This window comes from Capra hircus, chromosome 7 (genome assembly GCF_001704415.2).
Source record: "Capra hircus breed San Clemente chromosome 7, ASM170441v1, whole genome shotgun sequence".
In the NCBI taxonomy this organism is placed as follows: domain Eukaryota; kingdom Metazoa; phylum Chordata; class Mammalia; order Artiodactyla; family Bovidae; genus Capra; species Capra hircus.
The window spans coordinates 93,908,900-93,931,157 of NC_030814.1; positions in this window are offsets into that span (position 1 = coordinate 93,908,900).

The following is a 22,258-nucleotide window of genomic DNA, read 5'->3' on the forward strand; positions in this document are numbered from 1 at the left end:
CTGGCCGGGATCTAGGAGTGAACCAAGAGATCATTAGGGGTCTGCTCCACCTGCCCTCTTCACAGCAAAGCCTGCCCATCAATTCTGGTTTGCCCAGATTTGGGGAGTAACGGGTACTGAGATGGGGGGAGGGTTAGAGAGGGGGTTGGGGTCAGAGGGAGGCATGGGAAGGGGAAGCAAGAGGCGGCTCAGAGGAGAGAGGGCTCAGAAGGGGAAGGGACTCAAAGAGAAGACTCAGATGGAAGGGCCTCTGAAGGAAAAGGAGGGCTTAGAGAGGGAGGGGCTAGGAGGGCCGGGGCTCAGAAATGGGAAAGGGCTCAGAGATCCTAGAGCTTGGAAGGAGGTGGACTTGAGAGAGACCAGGGGGCTACTGTATAGCACAGGGACCTCTGCTCAATATTACGTAGCAGCCTAAATGAGGCAAGAATTTGGAAAAGAATATATATATATATGTATATGTATCACTGAATCACTTGACTGTACACCTGAAATTACTGCAACATTACGCTCTAGTATAAATTTAAAAGCTGGGAACCCAAAGCCAGTGCTTTGGGACAACCCAGAGGGATAGGGTGGGGAGCAATGTGGAAGCGGTTTTTAGGATGGGGGGGCGACACATGCATACCCGTGGCCGATTCATGTTGATGTATGCCAAAAACCATCGCAATATTGTAAAGTAATTGTCTTCCAATTAAAATAAGTTAATTAACTTAAAATAAAAAAAAGGTGGAGACAGCTCAGAGAAAGCTCTGGATGAAGCAGTGGGAGGGGCTCAGAAAAGGGAGGGCTCAGATGGGGGAGGGGGAGACTCAGAAGGGCGGGGCTCAGGCAGTGTGGGTGGGGCTCAGAGAGGGGGAAGGGCTCTCGGAGGACTCCGGTGGAGGACTCTGGGAGCCAGTGCGGCATCCGCAGGACTGGGCTCCCTGGCGCGCCCACCTTGATGGTGACGGTGCTCAGGTAGCCATTGTTGCTGTTCAGCTGGGTGTTTTCGTTTGACAGCACTTGTTTCTTGGGCCGGAAGTCGTGGACAGTGACCGAGACCTGAATATTCCCTTGTCCTCCGTGGGCCTCCAGCACCACAGTCTCCTCGCTCTCCAGACGCAGGACGTTGGGGTGATCATGGAATACCTGCCGGAGGGGAGCATGGGGCGTGGAGCTGTCATGCCCGGAAGCCCGAGCAGCCAACCCTTCCCCAGGGTGAGCACTCTGCCCCAGTCCGTGGTCTCACAGGGGATCCAGTGACCGGCAGACAACTGGGGACGGGGCGGGGTGGGGGGTGGGAGGCAGGGGCGGTGCTTCACATCCCATCAACTGCTGAACACCAAAATGAGAGGTGCCAACTCTTCCAAGACTTCCAAACTCACCACTGAACCCGCTTATTCCGGGAGCTCTAATCCCAAAATCTTTAAACACCCCAAGTCTCTAAACACCCAGCCCTGAACACCATGTGTGCTATGTGCTAAGTGGTGTCAATCGTGTCCGACTCTTTGCTGCCCTCTAGACTGTAGCCGGCCAGGCTCCTTTGTTCATGGGATTCTCCAGGCAAGAATACCAGAGTGGGTTGCTGGTGCCCTCCTCCAGGGGATCTTCCTGACCCAGGGATCAAACCCGAGTCTCCTTTGTCTCCTGCATTGCAAGCGGATTCCTTACCTGCTGAGCCACCAGGACAGCCAAGACCATCCCAAACTCCTCCTTAAACCTGTGGCACCCCAGACCCAGATCCACTCCCTCAGCCACATACACCCACACGAAGTCTCTAGACCCTTAAAACCTGAAACTACAAACTCCCAGAATCTGTGACGGTCAAATGTCCAGGACGCCAAGTCACCTCTCCTGCAGAATCACTCATTCCACGTGCACGCCCTACACACGCAGGGCCTTGTACCACAAATGCACACTCTCGTCTCCGAAGCAGCCTTTTTTGGGGGTCAGGCTGTGACTACTCACATGGGGTTCCCCAGGGCCATAGGGAGACTGGCTAGAAGCAGCAGCAGCAGCAGGCTGGGACCTGAGGTGGGCTGCATGGTGCTGGGGCAGTGGAGGGACAGAGGGATGGAGGGACAGAGGGAGAGGGCGGTGGGGGGGGGGGCAATGAGCTGAGGTTGTTGGAGGCTACCTTTTATTTGGCTCCTGCCTTCCTCCCTCCCCTGACCAGCCCTCACTCCCCGCAGCCTCCCTCCTCCCTGGGACTGCCCCCAGATTTCTCAATACTGTTTCCTAAGTTTTTCAATCTGTAGTGCCAGCATGCCTGGCATAAGTAACCCGGGGCCATGTTCTTCAGCTACAGGGTCACAACAACCTCCTGCCCTGGCCTCCCTCCGGGTCACGGCCAGCTGGTGATCAGGGACCTTTCCCGGTTACATCCACTTGGTAGTAGATGAAAGCAGAGAGCAGAGAGCCACCCTTCACCCCCAAGTCCAGATATCTGGGCCTGGCCCACAGTCTACTTTTAAGCATGCATTTATTCAGCAGACTCTTCCTGTGAGTCCATCTCTGTGCTAGCATCTCATGTCCCACTTCCAGAATCTTCCATATTGGCATGGGGCTGGGGGCCGGGGACAGAGTCCAACATCAATGGTCCTAGCCCCATGGAGTGTTTTCTCCAGTGGAGAAGGACTCAGCTTCTTGGAGAGTCAGGGAAGGTTTCTTGGAGGAGGGGACATTTCAGCTGGGCTTTGAAGTATGTGTAGGAGTTCACTATCCAACTGAGAATGTTTTCTAGGGCAAGGAGAGCCTGGAATTCCCTTCACCTAATCTCGTCAAGAGGCCTGAGTGGCTAAAAAGTCATAATTGAGGAAAATCCCACGGCTAGCTTTTGTTACATCAACGCCTTCTTAGGGGAGGGAGGTTCAAGAGGGATGGGACATGTGTATACCTATGGCTGATTCATGTTTATGTATGGCAGAAACCAACACAACATTGTAAAGCAATTATCCTCCAATTAAAAAATAAATTTAAAAACATCCTCGGGATATTATTATTGTTAAAAATTGTATTTAACCTGTTGCATACGAATTGGTAATATAGTCATATGGTTCAATATCTAAAAGGTAACCTTCCTCCTGCTCTTGTTGCTAGCCATTAGGGTCTCAGACATGACCCTGTAACCAAGTCTCACGTTTCTCTCCAGAGGTATATTATACATTTACAAACATTCACACGTTTCAAAAACAAATATCAGAAAGCTCTACACACTCTTCTTCCTGGTCTCCGTGGGTTACACCTTGCTTTTTCATAAACAATATACAGTAGAGATTGTCTCACTATCAGAGCACAGAGAGCTTTCTTGTTCTTACAGGCAGTGAAAGTAACCAGTCTTCTACTGATGGACAGACAGACTTCCTATTCTTACAAAACCATGCTCCCTCCAAAGAGTAATCTGCATTATTGCCCAGTTCTCATGATTGTTAACTGGTAAACCTTGGAGAAATTACTGATAACCACTTGAGCCTCAGTTTCCTCCTGTAAAGGGGTTATAACAGCAAGCAACTTCAAAGGGTTCTTACTACAATGAGAAAAGATAATTCTGATCAAAGGCTGTGTTTTAACAGTAAACTTGCTAGATATCGCTAAATTCCCCTCCGTAGTTATATTGGTTTGCATATTCACCAGTCTTGCACAAAGTGGCCAATTTCCTCATTCCAGCCCCTCCCCCACCCCCACCCCTGCCCCCGGCCCACCACCCTATTTTTCCCTCAGTGTCAATATAATTTGCTTGTAAGTTGAGCCTCGGGGGGATGTGGAGACTGTGAAGCCAGGTGTAGGGAGGATGGGGGATCTATATAGAACCCTGAAGAGATGGAGGATTCAGAAGCCCAGAGGGCTGTTTTCCAGAGCCTCCTTGAAGGGGTTAACAGGGACCTCACTCTGATTTCCTGTAAACCATGCTCTTTTCCTGGCCATGCCCCCTGTGTCCCTCCCCCCCCTCCCCCCGCCCCCCCCCCCCCAGTAGGGCGAGGCGTGGAGAAACAACAAACCTGGACTCTGTCTGATCTGATTGCAACACCCTTTCCTTGGAAGAGGAGGTGGGGGTGGGGGGATGCAAACACTTGCTTACCCTACAGAACTGGGGTTCAACTTCTGAAACTGAGATATGGCCACCTTCTAGGATCCTCCACTCCCCAATACTTCCTTTATCTTTCTCCCCTGTCCACCCGCCAAAACATTCACCCCGTTTCCTGGTTCCGTTATAGACTTAAGCCTTAGGGCTCTGTGATTTGTCAAGGAATCAAGAATTTGAGAAGGAATTCCTGCTGACCTCGCTCTCCCCGTGGGGTTGCCTGCCCCTCCCTCAGAGCCTCAGTTAGTCCATCTGAACAAAGGGGTTGATGGCAGTTCCTGCTGCTTTTTTATTCTGGCCACTACCGAGCAGCAGGCAGGTGGGATCTTAGCTCCCCCAACCAGGGATCGAAACTGCTCCCCCACCCCCCGCATTTGAAGCGCAGAGTCTTATCCACTGGACCGCCAGGGAAGTCCCAGTTCCTGCTGTTTTGACAATTACGAGAACCCAGATGCTGTGAGAGACAGGAAGATCCCCTGGAGGAGGGCATGGCTACGCCTTCCAGTATTCTTGCCTGGAGAATCCCATGGACAGGGGAGCCTGGTGGGCTATAGTCCATGGGGCAGCAAAGAGTCGGACACTGAGCGACCGACTACACACAGATGCCTTGAAGTCCTGGGCTTGGAGGGAAGGCTCATGCCCACAGTGATGAAGGTCTGAGAAGGGTCCTACCCATGATATCCAGGAGGTGACCAGAGGGATGGAGGGGAAAGTGAACCAAGGTCTCCTGGGAGGGAAGGAAACAAGAGGAATTCTTCCAGGCTCTTTTCAGGGGAATGGATATTTGCATCCAGAAGTTTGGGAGGAGGAGGATGGGAAAGATAAGCCAGCAGGGGAGAAAGAGAAGGAGGCATTCTTGGTGTGGACCCAGGGGGAGCGAGGCTGCCTGGGCAGGTTCTAAGTGGAATATCTAGGGGATTGTTTTTTTTTTTTTTTTTTGGCCATGCCATATATCTTGCAGGATCTTAGTTTCCTGACCAGGGAACAAACCCAGGACCCCTGCACTGGAAGCCTGGAGTCCTAACCACTGGACCATCAGGGATGCCCCTCTAGGAGACTCTTACACAAACAGAATATGTTTGCTTGTTGTTGTTTAGTTGCTAAGTTGTGCCCAACTCTTTTGCAACACCATGGATTGTAGCCCACCAGGGCCCTCTGTCCGTGGGATTTCCCTGGCAAGAATCCTGAAGTGAGCTGCCATTTCCTTCTCCAGGGGATCTTCCTGGATCAGGGATTGAACCCGAGTCGTTTGCATTGGCAGGTGGATTCTTTACCGCTGAGCCGCCAGAGAAACCCAAAATATTTGTTACTTATCTGAAATACAGATTTAACTGGGCATCCTGTATTTTTTCTGGCAACCCTGGCTAGGGTGCAAATAGAACGGGGAGGGGGGCAGAAATGGGTGTGATTTCTGAGTGACGGGAGCCCAGGTGCCCCTCTCCCCTTCAGTTCTCTGCATTTGCCTTAGTACTGTTATCTCCTGGCTACACCCCAACCCCACCCTTTCCCCACACAGGCGTGGCCACATCTGGGAGCAGCGGACATCCATCTTCCTCACCCTTCACCCCCACCCATTCCAGGATGGGTGCTACACTGCTTTCTGGGAATTTCTCTCCAGGACCTAGAGCCTGGTCCCACCTCCACCTCTCCCTCCCCCACCAGCAGCCTAGGCTTCCCCTTCTCCCCTACTTGTTACTCAGTAACTTGGGTTAACCTTGACCTGATGGAACCCATCCATTTGCCCTCTGGCTCCTTTCCCCCACCTACTCATGCATATGCAAGCAGAGATACCAGGAACCCTCCACTTTGGGGAATACAGGGGCCAAGGTTTGTTTGTTTGTTTTTTCTTGAACATGCCACTCAGCTTGAAGAATCTTAGTTCCCAAACCAGGGATCAAATACAGGCCATCATCAGTGACCGTGGAGTCCTAATCACTGGACCACCAGTGAGTTCCAAGCCAGAAGTTTTGACTCCAGCTCTGCCTTCTCCCAGCCTCTGTTCCTTGCAGAACAGAGCAAGGAACCTCCCTCTGAGTTTTGGGGTGACAGCATCTATCATCAGGCAAGCTAGTGCTCAGACAGGCGCCCAGCACTTGGTGCATGCAAGACGTACTTGCACTGTGTTTTTATTTTTACTAACTTCTGCTTCTCCTCTCTCTTGCCTTATTTCAGTGACAGCCCCTCCAGGCCTCCAAGCCAGACTTCCCTCTTCCTCCCTCTCCCTCATCCCCTGTAATCCTCCCTGGGACCCCTCGGTTGTCTCTCCCCATCCATCCTTCTTTCCACTCCTGTGGTCCCTGGCCTCCTTGCTGTAAACTCACTTCTTCCAGGTCATCTAGTCCACAGCAACTGGGGATTTTTTTCTAAAATACACCTTTACATCCCTTCTACAAAATCATGATGCGTAATCGCGGAATGCATGCTAAGGACTGTGAACCTCTCAGTGGCAGTGTCTTATTGATTTTATGCATCTTAACTCTGCACATCTTGTTTATTCTGAGTGCCTTGGGTGCTACTTTTGCTGTTTAGTCACTCAGTTGTGTCTGACTCTTTTGTGACCCCATGGGCTGGAGCTCACCAGGCTCCTCTGTCCATGGGGTTTCTTAGGCAAAATTTTGGGGTTGGTTGCCAGTTCCTTCTCCAGGGCATCTTCCCAACCCAGGGATCAAACTCAAGTCTCTTGCATTGGCAGGTGGATTCTTTACCACTGAACCACCGGGCAAGCCCATTAGGTGCTATTACTATCCCCATTTTACAGGTAAAGAAACTGAGGGCTTTGGCCAGTTGGTTAAGAGCCTCTGGCTGGTAGCAGCTGAGATTTGAAGCAGGCAGCCGGGCTCCAGAGTTTCTGATTGCTGCTGTAACAGATGATCACAGTTCTGGTGGCTTAGAACAATGTTTATTATCCTACAGTTCCGGAGAGCTGAAGTCTGAAATTGAGGTGTCAGGAGGGCTGTGTTTCTTCTGGAAGCTCTAGGGGAGAATCTGTATCAGGGCCATGCTGGCTTCTAGGGGCTCCCTCCATTCCTGGGCTCGTGGCTTCTTCCATCTTCCAAATGCATGACTCTAGGGACTTATCTTTAGTCCACGGGCTAAGACTCTGCGCTCTGAATGCAGGGGGCCTGAGTTCCATCTCTAGCTGGGGAACTAGATCCCACAGGGAGCAAATAACAGATCCTGAGAGCCATAACTAAAGATCCCACATGCTGCAACAAAAATTGGAAGATTCTGCGTGCAGCAACTAAGACCTGACACAGCCAAAAACCAAACCAAAGCAAAACTCAACCAAATAAAACACCCCACATCGCTTTTCACCATCACATCCCATTCTCTGATCCTGACCCTCCTAGGATTAGTCACTGAGTTGTGTCCATTTCTTTGTGACCCCATGGACTATAGCCCACCAGGCTCCTCAGTCCATGGGACTCTCCAGGCAAGAACACTGAAGCAGGTTGCCATTCCCTTCTCCAGGGGATCTTCCTGACCCAGGAATCATACCTGGGTCTCCTATATTGCAGGCTGATTTTTGACCATCTGAGCCTCCTGTGAAGTGCCCCCCCCAACCTCTTACAGGGACTCTTGTAATGACAGTGCATCCATCCGAACAATCCAGAATCATTCCTCATTCTAACATGCTTAATTGAATCACACATGGAAAGTGCCTCTTGTCATGTAAGGGGACATAGTTCCAGGCTGTTGGGATTAGGGAGGGGACAACTTGGGAAAGCCATATGCCATAACAGACACGAAGAATAAAACATCATCCCTGGACAACCAAGTCCCTCATTGCTTTAAACTCTTCTTGCTTCCCGTGGGCCCCAGCATAGAGTCCAACAATGTCTGCCTGCCTTTAGGCTTCTGCCAGTTGCTCTTGCCCTCCCCCATGACCCCTGCCAGACCTGCAGAGGAACTTGCAATCTGTTCTGGGCATCGCCTTGCTGCAGAATTTCCTCAGCCTGCAATGCCTTCCCACTTCCTTCTTTGTCTGGCTGGGCTATATATATTCATCTGGGCCCTAGCTGGACCTGTTTCCGCTTGCAGAAACCCTTGACTCCAGCCTGATTTCCTCCCTCTGGCCCATCCATGCCTGCAGTCCCCACCAAGGAATATTTCTCAGGGCTCCAGAAGATGTTCTGAGTGCTCTAGATGAAGGGTGAAGTGGGGCGGAGCAAAATGCATCATGGGCGCCTGCCCACAGGTGTGTGCACAGATGTGTGCACAGGTGCACCTCTAATCTGCACTCCTGGAGGTTGGGGGAAATTCACAAATGGTCAGGCTGTGTTGCAGGGCACTGTGCTGAGCCAGATTCCCATCATGATGTGTGGTACTCAGCTCTCTGGGGTCCCCATTTTACATGAAAGAAAACAGAGAGGTTAAGCTACTTAACAGGCTACACAGCAAATGTGGGCAAGGTCGAGAGGCTTGGGGGCAAGTCTGGGTGCAGAGCAGGAAAAGTGGGTTGCCATTTCCTTCTCCAGGGGATCTTTGCCACCCAAGGATACAACCTGCATCCCTAGCACTGTAGGTGAATTCTTTACCACGAAGCCACCCAGGGAGAACCTTTCAATATGCTACCGATATTCTATATGGTTTGCTACTATTTTATATTTTTACTTGAAAAATATTTAATTATTTTATTTTTCTTCATTTGGCTGCATCAGGCTTAGCTGTGGTTTTCAGGATCTCACAGCATTTGTTGTGGAATGCGGGATCTCTAATTGCCACACGTGGGGTCTTGTTCCCTAACTAGGAACCAAACCCGGACTCCCTCAGAATGAGTTTGAAAGTGTTCCCTCCTTTTCAATATTTTTTTGGGAAAAGTTTGGGAGAGATTGGTGTTAATTTTTCATTAAATGTTGGATAAAATTCACCACTGAAATCATCTAATCTGGGCTTTTCTTTGTCGGGAGATTTTTGATTAGTGATTAAATCTCCTTCCTTATTATAGGTCTATTCAGATTTTCTATTTCATCTTGAGTCAGTTTTGGTAGGTTGTATATTTCTAAGCATCTGTCCATTTCATCTAGGTTATTAAGTTTGTTGGCATAGAGCTATTCGTGTGTGAGTGCTAAGTTACCTCAGTCATGTCCAACCCTTTTTGACCCTATGGACTATAGCCCACCAGGCTCCTCTGCCCATGGGATCCTCCAGGCAAGAATACTGGAGCAGGTTGCCATGCCCTCCTCCAGGTGATCTTCCTGACCCAGGGATCAAACCCATGTCTCCTATGTCTCCTGTGTTGGCAAAGGGGTTCTTTACCACTAGCACCACCTGGGAAGCCCAGAACTATCCATAGTATTCTCTTATAACCTTTTTTATTTTTGCAAAATCAATAACGTGTATGTGTGTTTGTGTGTTTCTCAGTTGTGTCCAACTCTTTGCGACCTCATGGACTGCAGCACATCAGGCTTCCCTGTCCATCACCAACTCCCAGAGCTTGCTCAAACTCATGTCCATCAAGTAGGTGATGCCATCCAACTATCTCATCCTCTGTCGTCCACTTCTCCTCCTGCCTTCAATCTTCCCCAGCATCAGGGTCTTTTCCAATGAGTCAGTTCTTGCATCAGGTGGCCAAAGTATTGGAGTTTCAGCTTCAGCATCAGTCCTTCCAATGAATATTCAGGACTGACCTCCTTTAGGATGGACTGGTTGGATCTCCTTGCAGTCCAAGGGACTCTCAAGAGTCTTCTCCAACACCACAGTTCAAAAGAATCAGTTCTTCGGTGCTCAGCTTTCTTTATAGTCCACCTCTCACATCTATACCTGATTATTAGAAAAATCATAGCTTTGACTAGATGGACCTTTGTTGGCAAAGTAATATCTCTGCTTTTGTAACATGCTGTCTAGGTTGGACATAGCTTTTCTTCCAAGGATCAAATGTCTTTTAATTTCATGGCAGCAGTCACCATCGACAGTGATTTTGGAGCCCCCCAAAATAAAATCTATCACTGTTTCCATTGTTTCCCCATTTATTTGCCATGAAGTGATGGGACTGGATGCCATGACCTTCATTTTTTGAATGTTGAGTTTTAAGCTGGCTTTTTCACTTTCCTCTTTCACTTTCATCAAGAGGCTCTCTAGTTTTTCTTTGCTTTCTGCCATAAGGGTGGTGTCATCTGCATGTCTGAGATTATTGATATTTCTCCCAGCAATCTTGATTCCAGCTTATGCTTCATCCAGCCTGGAATTTTGCATGATGTACTCTGCATATAAGTTAAATAAGCAGGGTGACAATATACAGCCTTGAAGTACTCCTTGCCCAGTTTGGAAACAGTCTGTTGTTCCATATCTGGTTCTAACTGTTGCCTCTTGACATGCATACAGATTTCTCAGGAGGCAGGTCAGGTGGTCTGGTATTCCCATCTCTTGAAGAATTTTCCACAGTTTGTTGTGACCCACACAGTCAAAGGCTTTGGCGTAATCAATAAAGCAGAAGTAGATTGGAACTCTCTTGCCTTTTCAATGATCCAGTAGATGTTGGCAATTTGATCTCTGGCTCCTTTGCCTTTTCTAAACCCAACTTGAACATCTGGAAGTTCACAGTTCATATACTGTTAAAGCCTGGCTTGGAGAATTTTGAGCATTACTTTGCCAGTGTCTGAGATGAGTGCAATTGTGCACTAGTTAGAACATTCTTTGGCATTGCCTTTCTTTGAAATTGAAATGAAAACTGACCTTTTCCAGTCCTGTGGCCACTGCTGTGTTTTCCAGATTTGCTGGCATACTGAATGCAGCACTTTACAGCATCATCTTTCAAGATTTGAAATAGCTCAACTGGAATTCCATCACCTCCACTAGCTTTATTCGTAGTGATGCTTCCTAAGGCCCACTTGACTTTGCATTTCAGGATGTCTGGCTCTAGGTGAGTGATCACAACATGGTGATTATCTGGGTCATGAAGATTTTTTTGTACAGTTCTTCTGTGTATTCTTGCCACCTCTTCTTAATATCTTCTGCTTCTTTTCTGTCCTTTACTGAGCCCATCTTTGCATGAAATGTTCCCTTGGAATCTCTAATTTTCTTGAAGAGATCTCCAGTCTTTCCCATTCTATTGATTTCCTCTATTTCTTTGCATTGTTCACTGAGGAAGGCTTTCTTGTCTCTCCTTGCTATTCTTTGGAACTCTGCATTGAAATCGGTATATCTTTCCTTTTCTCCTTTGCCTTTAGCTTCTCTTCTTTTCTCAGCTATTTGTAAGACCTCCTCAGACAACCATTTTGCCTTTTTGCATTTCTTTTTCTTGAGGATGGTCTTGATAACTGCCTCCTGTACAATGTCACAAACCTCTGTCCATAGTTCTTCAGGCACTCTGTCTATCAGATCGAATCCCTTGAATCTATATGTCAGTTCCACTGTGTAATCATAAGGGATTTGATTCAGGTCATACTTGAATGGTCTAGTGGTTTTCCCTACTTTCTTCAACTTAAGAGTGAATTTTGCAATAAGGAGTTCATGATCTGAGCCACAGTTAGCTCTTGGTCTTGTTTCTGTTAGGTATGTATATGCTTATAATTGTCATATCTTCTTACCACATTGAACCTTCACCAATATGTAACATCCTTTGTGCTTTGTAATTTTTTTTAACTTTAAAGTCTATTTTGTCTGACAATAACATAGCCTCTCCAACTCTCCTTTGGTACTATTTAGATGAAACATCTTTTTCTATCTTTTTACACTCAACCTCTCTGTGTCTTTGTAGCTAAAGTAACTCTCGTGTGGACAGATGAACTGTGTTTCTTTATTCAATATTCCAACCTCCGCTTTTTAAGAAAATTTAATCCATTTACTTTTATTTTATTATTTATTTATTGGGCTGTGCCAGGTCTTAGTTGTGACATATGGGAATTTTTTTTTTTTTTTAAGTTGCAGCATGTGAACCCGTAGTTACAGCATGTGGTTCCCTAGTTTCCTGACTAAGAATGATTTAGTTTTCTGACTAAGAATGGGACCTGGGCCCCCTGCGTTGGGAGTCTTAGCCACTAGACCAGGGAAGTCCCTAATCCATTTGCTTTTAAAACAATTATTCATATGTAAGAATTTCCTTCTGCAATTTGGCTGTTTGTTTTCTGTGCATGTTTTGTTCCTCATTTTCTCCGTTACTGCCTGGTTTTGGTATTATTGAAGTGTATTTTTGAAGTGTACCATTTTTGATTGCCCTTCTTTTTCCTCTTTCTTTTGTTTTCAAAAATTATTCTCTTAGTGGTTGTCTTGGGGATTGCAATTAACACAGCAAGCTTAAAACAACTTAGTTTTAATAGTACTAACATTTTCAGTAGTATGAAAACATTTTGCTCTTATACATTCCTGTCACTACCCCTCTTTTTTGTTGATGTGGAAATATACGTATTATTATTATTAAGTGAAAGCAATATACAAACAATTTGTGTATAAAAATATAGATACACCTGAATATATTTTAAAGACTGGATGCTAATACATTCAGACATTAACAGTGGATAGATATCTCTGTGATTTTCACCATTTTTTTCTTATACTAGATTTCTTTTTCCAAATTTTCTACAATGAACGTTTCTTTTGTGAAGAATTATAGTAATATATCTTACTAACTTTTAAAATTTTGTGTATCCATTTATGGCTGTGCTGGGTCTTCATTACTGTCGGTGGGGTTTCTCTAGTTGCAGGGAGCTGTAGCTACTCTCTAGTTGACTTCCCTTGGCTTCTCTTTGAGGGACCTTCTCTTGTTGTCAAGCATAGGCTCTGTGGCCTTCGGGATTCAGTAGTTGTGGCCAGGGGCTTAGGTGCCCTTCAGGCACTGGGATCTCTCTGGACCAGGGACTGAAACGGTGCTCCCCGCACTAGGAGTGCAGAGCCTTAGCCACTGGACCACCAGGGAAGTTTGATATATCTTATCAATTTTAAAATTATTTTATGTTGTTAAAGTATAATAAATAAAAATAGTAATAAAAGAAAGGGCAATTTTATTGGCTGTCCCTGTCGCTCTTTCTAGCCTTACCTCTCTACTCAATTCCCCATCATTCTCAATAAACAAGGGCTCAGCATCGCCACTATTCATTTTAGTATTCGCTAGTATTTCCCAGCCTCAGAGAAGCATACTAGGTAACGCGACCTAAAGATGAACACTTACATTCTCTAGGTGATTCGCATGCACACCAAATATTGAGGTTCCTGGAAACAGGGAGTTTCTTTTGGCCATGTCCCACCTAGCTTGTGGGATCGTAGTTCCCTAACCAGAGATTGAACCTGTGGCCTTTGCAATGGAAGTTCAGGGTCCTAATGACAGGACTGCCGGGGAATTTCCAAGAGGGAGTTTTTTTAAAATCTCCCTTTGTCATTTATTTTTTCCCCTTTTATTTCATCCATTCATTCCCAGCTTGGGGGCATTTATTTGATTTACCTGGGTGCTCTCCTGGGGTACTATCCTTCCACCCTAGTGGCCCTGCCTCCCGACGCCGACCATTGGTTGACTCCCTCAACACACCCCTGATTGGTGGCCGCAGACCGACCTTACTGTCCATCAAAGTTGGAGAGAAAGCTGCAGCGGGGCAGAATGGCGGCGGCTTCAGTTTGCCTATGGACTCCATGAGGCTGCGGTGGTCGCTGATGCTTAAGGTGCTGGCAGAGCAGCTGCGGCCTGGGTCTGGGCACGTGGGGGCTGTGAGGTGTGGATGCAGGTCACGTTGGCGGCTGTGAGGCATGGCCGCGCTGCCAGGTGGGGCCTTCAGGGCGCACAGCCTGGAGAGCAGGCCTCGTCTCAGGCGTGCCAGTCCGCTTTATATTGTTAGTGTCACGGGCTGCATCTTCATACTTTGTGTTCCCTTTAAAATAGGTTTATGATGATTGTTTGGTGCATTTGCCTTTTAAATAATATATAAAAAAGGAGGAGTTATGAACCAAAATGCCCTTCCCTGTTTGCTGAGTGGTAAAGAATCTGCCAGCAATGCAGGGGCCATGGGTTCGATCCCTGGGTCGGGAAGATCCTCTGGAGAAGGAAATGACAACCCACTCCAGTATTCTTGCCTGGGAAACTCCGAGGACAGAGGAGCATGGCGGGCTACAGTCCATGGTGTCCCGTGAAAAAAAGTCGGACATGACCTAGCTACTAAACAACAACAAATGAACCAAAATGATAACATTGGCTTCTATGTTTTTTCCTGTGGTCATGTATGGATGTGAGAGTTGGACTGTGAAGAAGACTGAGCGCCGAAGAATTGATGCTTTTGAACTGTGGTGTTGGAGAAGACTTTTGAGAGTCCCTTGGACTGCAAGGAGATCCAACCAGTCCATTCTGAAGGAGATCAGCCCTGGGGTTTCTTTGGAAGGAATACGCTAAAGCTGAAACTCCAGTACTTTGGCCACCTCATGCGAAGAGTTGACTCGGGAAAGACTCTGATGCTGGGAGGGATTGAGGGTGGGAGGAGAAGGGGACGACAGAGGATGAGATGGCTGGATGGTATCACTGACTCGATGGACGTGAGTCTGAGTGAACTCAGGGAGTTGGTGGTGGACAGGGAGGCCTGGCGTGCTGCGATTCATGGGGTTGCAAAGAGTCGGATGCGACTGAACGACTGAACTGAACTGAACTGAACTGAAGTAGTTAGCTTTGCTGGTGTTTGTTTCTTCTTATGACTTCCAGTTACTATCTCATGTGCCTTCATTCAGCTCCAAGAGCTTCTTTTAGCATTTCTTTTACTGGTGGTGAATTTTCTCAGCTGTGGTTTATCTGGAAATATCTTAATTTCTCCTTTCTTTCTGAAGGATAATTTGCTGGGTAAAGAAATCTTAGTTGAAAGTTGTTATTCCTTTCAGCTGTTTATCTTTTAAAAAAGTTTATTTATTTGGCTGCCTCAATCTTTCTTGCTAGGAACACATTTCTCTCTAGTTGTGGACTCTCTAGCTGTGATATGTGGGTTTAGTTGCCTTGTGGCATGTGGGACCTTAGTTCTCTGACTGGGGATTGAACCTGTGTCTCCTGCATTGAAAGGCAGATTCTTAACCATTGGACCACCAGGGAAGTCTTAGCAACTGTTATGAGGATACTTGGTACATGATAATTGCTTCTTTTTTGCTGTTTTCAGAAGTTTGTCTTTCTGCAACTTGACTATAATATGTCTTTCAGGAATTTGACTATAACATGCTATCTTTGAATTTATCCTGCTTAGTTTTTTGAACTTTTTAAATCTGCGTATTCATGTACTTCATCAGATTTAGGAAATTTTTTGACCATTATTTCTCTCAGTCTTTTGGGGGTAACTTTCTCTTTTCTTATGGGACTATGTTTATGATGTGTATGTTGCTATACCTGATGCTTGGACTTGCTAATTTCAGCTACCTAATCTTCAAGTTTGCTGATTCTTTCTCCTACCTGTTCAAATCTGTTGTTGAGCCCCTCTACTGAAATGTTCATTTCAATTATTGTGTTTTACAGCTGCAGAATTTTTGCTTGGTTCATTTTCATAATTTTTGTCTTTTTATTGATAGTTTCCTTTTGTTTGTATACATCTTCCTGATTTACTATTTAGTTTTTTGTTTTCCTAAGCATATCCAAGACAGTTAATTTCTTGTCTTTGACTAGTAATTCCAATGTGTAATTCCTCAGGGAAGTTTTTATTGAGATCTTTTTTCTTGTGAATGAACCATAGTTTCTTTGTTTAATTTTATCACTTATACATTTTGAAATTAAGAAATATATTCCTTAACAACCCAAAGAATAAATAAGTAAATCACAGTGGAAATCCTGCATTATTTTGAACTGAATGATACTGAAATTGTAACATGGAAAAATTTGGATGTGTTTAAAGCTTTGCTTATGGGGAAATTTATAGCCTTAAATGTATGCATTAGAAAAAAAGGACTGAAAATTAACTATAACTTAAAGCAACTAAATAAGATTTTTAAAAAAGACCAAATTAAGTCCAAAGAAAATATAAAGGAGAAAATAGTAAAGATAAGAACAAACGTTAATGAAATAGGAAAAAAACTGCAGTAGAAATAATCAATAAAATCGACAAAACCAGTTGTTGGGTAAGATAAAACAAATGAATAATCTTCTGGCAACATTGAGTAAATAGAGAAAGCACAATAACCAATACTAGGAAAGATAAAGGGTTGTCTTACATACACACATAATGTCTTATAGTCATTAAAATGTGAAGCGAAGTGAAGTGAAGTCTCTCAGTTGTGTCCGACTCTTTCTGACCCCATAGACTGTAGCGTACCCAGGCTCCTCTGTCCATGGGATTTTCCAGGCAACAGTACTGGAGTGGATTGCCATTTCCTTCTCCAGGGGATCTTCCCAACCCAGGGCTCAAACCCAGGTCTCCCGCATTGTAGACAGATGCTTTACTGTCTGAGCCACCAGGGAAGTCCTATTAAAATATGAGGATTTTTAAAAATGTTATTTTAATAACTTTGAAAATTCTTGCCTGGAGAATCCCAGGGATGGGGGAGCCTGGTGGGCTGCCTTCTATGGGGTCGCACAGAGTCGGACACGACTGACGCGACTTAGCAGCAGCAGCAGCAGAGACCTTTCTAGAGAAATACAACTTACTAAAATGGGCACAAAGAGAAATAGAGGGCCTTCCCTGGTGGTCCAGTGGCTAAGATTCCATGCGTTCAATGCAGGAGGCCTGGGTCTGATGCCTGGTCAGGGAACTATCTCCCACATGCTGCAACTAAGAGTTTGCATGCCATAACTAAAAACAAACAAAAGAAATAGAAAATGTAAATAATCTTGCACATATTTTAAAAAGTGTCTGTGTAATTAAGAACTGGCCCCAAGAAAACTACAAGCCCAGATGACTTCACTGTGATTTCTGCTAAGAGTGAAGACATAGCACCAATATCACACACACTATCCCTGTGTTTGAAGAAGAAAGAACTTTTCTTAATTCATCTTGTGATACCAGCATAACCTTGAAATAAAGCCCCAGTAAAGTTGTATGAGACAGGAAAATTAGAGATCAATCTCACTGTTGAACTCACATGCAAACGTTCTTATATATTTGAGCAAGTGTTTGTGTTGGAGATTGCAAGTGAAATGACACAAAGACAAGACACACACACAAGAGACAGACACCCACCACTCCATCCAGACGAAAAAGAACTGCGCAAGCTTGCGGTTTATTCTTTACATAGCCCCCTCGGCGGAGGTCCAGATTGCATGACTAAGCCTTTTCAGCACTGCACAGGTGCATAAATGTTATCATACAGCAAAAGGGAGTGAAATTCATGTTTACTGAAGAGTCTGTCCAGAGCCGTTTCTTTTTCCTTATCACAGGAAGGGAATGTTCCCTCGTTTGCAAGGGACCACTAAACTCAAGGCTGTGTCCAGACTCCCTGGCAGAACGCCTTGTTTGCAAACGCATTCAGCCCGAGCAGAGAGCCCATTAACCCTTCATCTCCCCCTTTTTTATTTGCTTTTATAAATTGTAGCATGGTCTGGATCTTCTCTGCTTTGCACTTTAGTTGTTTCCCTTCCTGCCATTGCTGGAAGTCTAGAAAAGCAACAGAACATAAAAGTAATAAAGGTAGTCCCAATTAGTGAGGATACATGCCCTCATGGATTTAAGTTATTCATTCCCTCTTGAAGACTTTTCAGCAAATCAGACCCTGTAATGTCAGGTAAAGTCCTGCTAAAAGTAGACAAAATTTGTCGTTCCAGGTCCGTAATCTCTGTAGTGAGATTTTGATGCCCAGTTAAGGATCATTTTACTTTATCCCATCCTTCACTCATGTTAAATGGTACAGGTGTTATACAAAACTGAGAAGAATTCCAATCACATTTCAACACACTTCGTGTAGATAAAACAGCTAATTGATCTCCAAGCCAGGAAACAGTGTGTTGTAGATTGAGCACATCAGTAGCAAGTTGTGCATCCAAATCTCGCTGTTGTTGCCATAACAAATGAGAGTCTTTATGCCAGTCCCGAACAAAATCAGCTGTTTGAATTCCTTGGTGTAACGCGAGGCCTGCCACCGCTGCTGTTGCAGTTACTGATGCAACTGCTAGAATCGAAGCAATGACCACACCAAGCATACGTCGAGATCGATGTAGCAAAGTCTGTACAGTGGTTACTAGATGAGAAACAGCAAAAGAATCTGACCACGGCAGAGTCAGATTTACAGGCAACCATACTTCTGTCCAAGTTTTAACAATTACTAACGAAAAATTGGAGTTACAGGTTCTTCTTTCAAATTCTTTCCACCAAGACTGATTTACGCATTGAGTTAGATTACAATAATCACATGACATAGACCCCACAGTATCATGCCAGGTCCAATTCCCATATAACAATGCAAAAGGATATTTTACACATGCCATTGCAGAATAAATCTTTATTAATGTGTAAATTAACGTGAAATGGACCCGAAGAGTCGCCACTGTCCAAAGTATAGTTTCCTGACCAGATAGTGAGATTACCAGAAACTGCCCATAGTTTCCAAATATCCCCTTGAATGTGCGGGTATCCCTGCAATTGTAATTGAGGAGGGACAAGTGCAAATTGCTGCCATTTAACTGTTTCATTACCATTGCCCATCAAAGTGCTATTTGCACGATGCCACCTAAGAGATTTATTTGACCATTTTTCTAAGAATTGCCCATGATCTGGACTCCAATCTACAATGATAGACCCAGAATAATTCATGACTTTAAAGGGTCGATGACCTCGGCAACGTTCCCATTCCAAAGATTCTAGAGAAGGAGCAAAAAAGTTAACAGGACATAGTGACATGTGTATTCCATTATGAATGTCTATGGGTTCTGTCGAAGTGTTAAATCCCCTGGTGGAAACAAGCACAGTAAAAGTAGCAAAATGATAATTATTATACTTTACCCACCATGTATTATAGGAATGATGAGAATGTTCCCTGGTGGACAGACAAAAAGGGTGTCCTCCTATGCACAAAGGAATACCTTCCACTGCAATGGTCAAATTACTAATATTATATTGTTGTTTATGATGAGATAGTTGTTCTATTCCCCCGCAAGCTGGCGGGGGAAAGAAGGCAGTCTCATTAGTGCATACCTGCACTTCTGGCTCCCCCCAGGAAACTACTCTTACTAATGGGGGATTCGGTATATATGCCCAGTATGTATGATTACTTGCTGATACACCGATTACCTGACATGTCACCACCGCCATCATGGCAAGCAACAGACTGGTAGGATTCAGAGGTTGTCCCACTTTCATTAACGTCTTCTCTGCTTCCTGGGTCGACCTCTTCATTTGACCCCACGTAGGAGGTGTTGCTTCCCTTGTACGGGAAGTAAGGCTTCTCTGCATAGTAAGCTCTTCGAATTTTTGAACAAAGGGATCAGCCATTGTTGACTTTGATCAATCTTGCTGTGGTCTAAAACCTGTAATTATTAACAGAAATGAAAGCATACCCTCGTCCCAATTATATTAATGATGCTGGGATCCAACCTTTCTCTTTATCTTTATACCAAATAGGCATATTTAAGATCTTCTTATCCTCTTCTTTCCCTTGAAAATGCAACTCTGCTGCTGATAGATTTCCCTTGCTCCAAACATTCAAAAAATTTAGGGTAAGTAAGGTTTTATTCAAAATGTCTTTAGGTTTCATAAATCTCTCCGGTTCCCCCTTTTTTATTTTTTCAAGATATTCACACATGGTATGATTAGCTCTTTCAATGATAGCTTGCCCTTGACTATTATAAGGAATACCAAAAGTATGAGTTATGTGGTATTGAGATAAAAAGTGAGCTAATTTTGCGGATTGGTAAGCAGGTGCATTATCAGTTTTCAATTCAATTGGTAATCCCATAACTGCAAAATAAGATAACAAATGAGTAATAACAGCGTCAGCCTTTTCAGAATGTAATGCAGTGGCCCATTGAAAGTGTGTGCAAGTATCTATAGTATGATGCACACATTTTTGTTGTCCGAAGGAAGAAACGTAAATTACATCCATTTGCCATATTTGATTTGCTTGTTGTCCTCTCATGTTGACACCTGGTGGGGTAAATGGCAAAGCAAAGGGTGCACATATGGAACAAGAACAAACAATATTTTGAGCTTGTTTTTGAGTGATAGCATGAGATTTTTGTAACCCTTTGGAATTGGTATGCTGTAAGACATGTTCTTGTTTTGCTGCTTCTATAGGATAAAGTAAGGCATCAATTGTAGCATTTCTGGATGATAAGGGTCCAGGAAGGGCAGAATGTGCACGGATGTGAATAAAGAAAATTAACTCTGAATGCTGCAAGAGCAATTGTTGTACTTGGTAAAACAATTTATCAATAGCTGTTTTAAGGGTCAGTGGAAGGGAGACATGGGGAAGCTGTAAGCAAGAGAGAACAGCATATTGAGAATCTGAAACAATGTTAATAGGAATTTGGGGAAAATCTTGCAAAACTAAATAGATAGCCCACAACTCAGCAGGCTGTACAGAAGAAAATGAGTGGGGGAGAACCTTAGAACTTTCCGGGGTCCAATATCCAGCAGTATTTTTATTCGCATCTGTAAAAATAGTGGGTCCCTTAACTGGAACATCTGAAATTGGGGATTGAGATATCATAGAGTTAGTCCGGAGAAAATCAATCAATTTAGATGACGGATAGTGATTAGAAAACGAACCAGGAAATGAGGCAAGAGAAATTTGCCAGTTTTCATTAAATTGTAAACATCGAGATATTTGAGCAGTTGTTAACTGAGTAACAATCTGGTGTGGTTCACATCCTGACCATTGTAAAATACGATGGCGACCCTTCTGTATAAGGAAGGCTGATTTATCCATATATGTAGTCAATTTTTTTGAAAAGCTGTTAGGTTAGAAAATCCATTCTATTAATCCTTTTTCTTGAGCAGTTACACCAGATGGAGAATGAGGGGTATGAAATATTATAAACGAAATAGGTTGAGACGCATGTAAGTAAGTCAAAAAACCATCATTTAGTCGTTGCTCAACAAATTGAAGTTCCTGTAAAGCCAATGGGGTTAAAGTTCGGGGGCTATCCAGAGCTGTACCTCCCTCTAAAGTAGAAAACAAATGTCATAATTGATAAGTAGGAATCCCAAGTACTGGGCGTAGCCAATTGATATCTCCCAATAACTTTTGAAAATCATTTAAGGTTTTGAGGTGGTCTCTTCTGATTTGCAACTTTTGGGGCCTTATTCTATGTTGTTCCAATACCGTCCCTAAATATGAAATAGGAAAGTCTTTTTGAATTTTTTCTGGGGCTATTTGCAAAGTGTATAATCTTAAAGCCTCGTGTACTTCTAGAAAGAATTCATCTCGTTCAGCAATACTAGGAGCTGCTAATAGGAGATCATCCATATAATGGTATAGAATATAATTGGGGTATTCTTGACGGAGGGATTGTAAAGAGCGAGCTATGAATTCTTGACATAAAGTAGGACTATTTGTCATTCCCTGTGGTAAGACTGTCCATTGATAACGCTTAACAGGCTGAGCATGATTAAGAACAGGAACTGTAAAAGCAAATTTATCTCTATCTTGCAATTGTAGGGGAATGGTAAAAAAAAATAGTCCTTAAGATCTAGCACCATTAAGGATCAATTCTGAGAAATAAGAGCTGGAGAGGGGAGTCCCAATTGTAATACTCCCATAGGTTCAATACATTTATTAACTTCTCGTGAATCAGTTAACATTCTCCATTTTCCAGATTTCTTTTTTATAACAAAAACAGGAGAATTCCAGGGGGAGGTAGAGGGCTCTATATGACCAAGTTGGAGTTGTTCTTGTACTAATTGTTCTAACGCCTCGAGCTTCATTTGTGGTAATGGCCATTGCTCAACCCATTTTGGAGTATTAGTTAACCACTTTAGTGGGAGTGCTCGAGGAATTTGAGCAGTGGCTACTAGTTTTCCGGTGGAATGGTTACAAAAGCCCCCAAAGGAGAGAGAAGATCTCTTCCCCAAATATTAATAGGTATGTTTACAATATAAAAGGTAACAGACACTGATCTTCCATTATGGAATTGGCATTGCAAGGGATGGGTACTCTTCCAGACATCTGCAATGGAGCCCAATCCCATCAGCAGTAGAAGGCTTTTTTCTTTTTTCCAATCTTGGGGCCTTGTTGAGAAGAAATAGCTGAAACATCTGCCCTGTGTCTACTAGTCCCTCAAAGTTTTTTCCTTGTATAATCAAGGAGAGAACAGGGCGAGAATCTTTGATAAGCATTTCCCAAAATATATGTCTCCCAGTACTTCCAAATCCTCCTGTTCGTTCA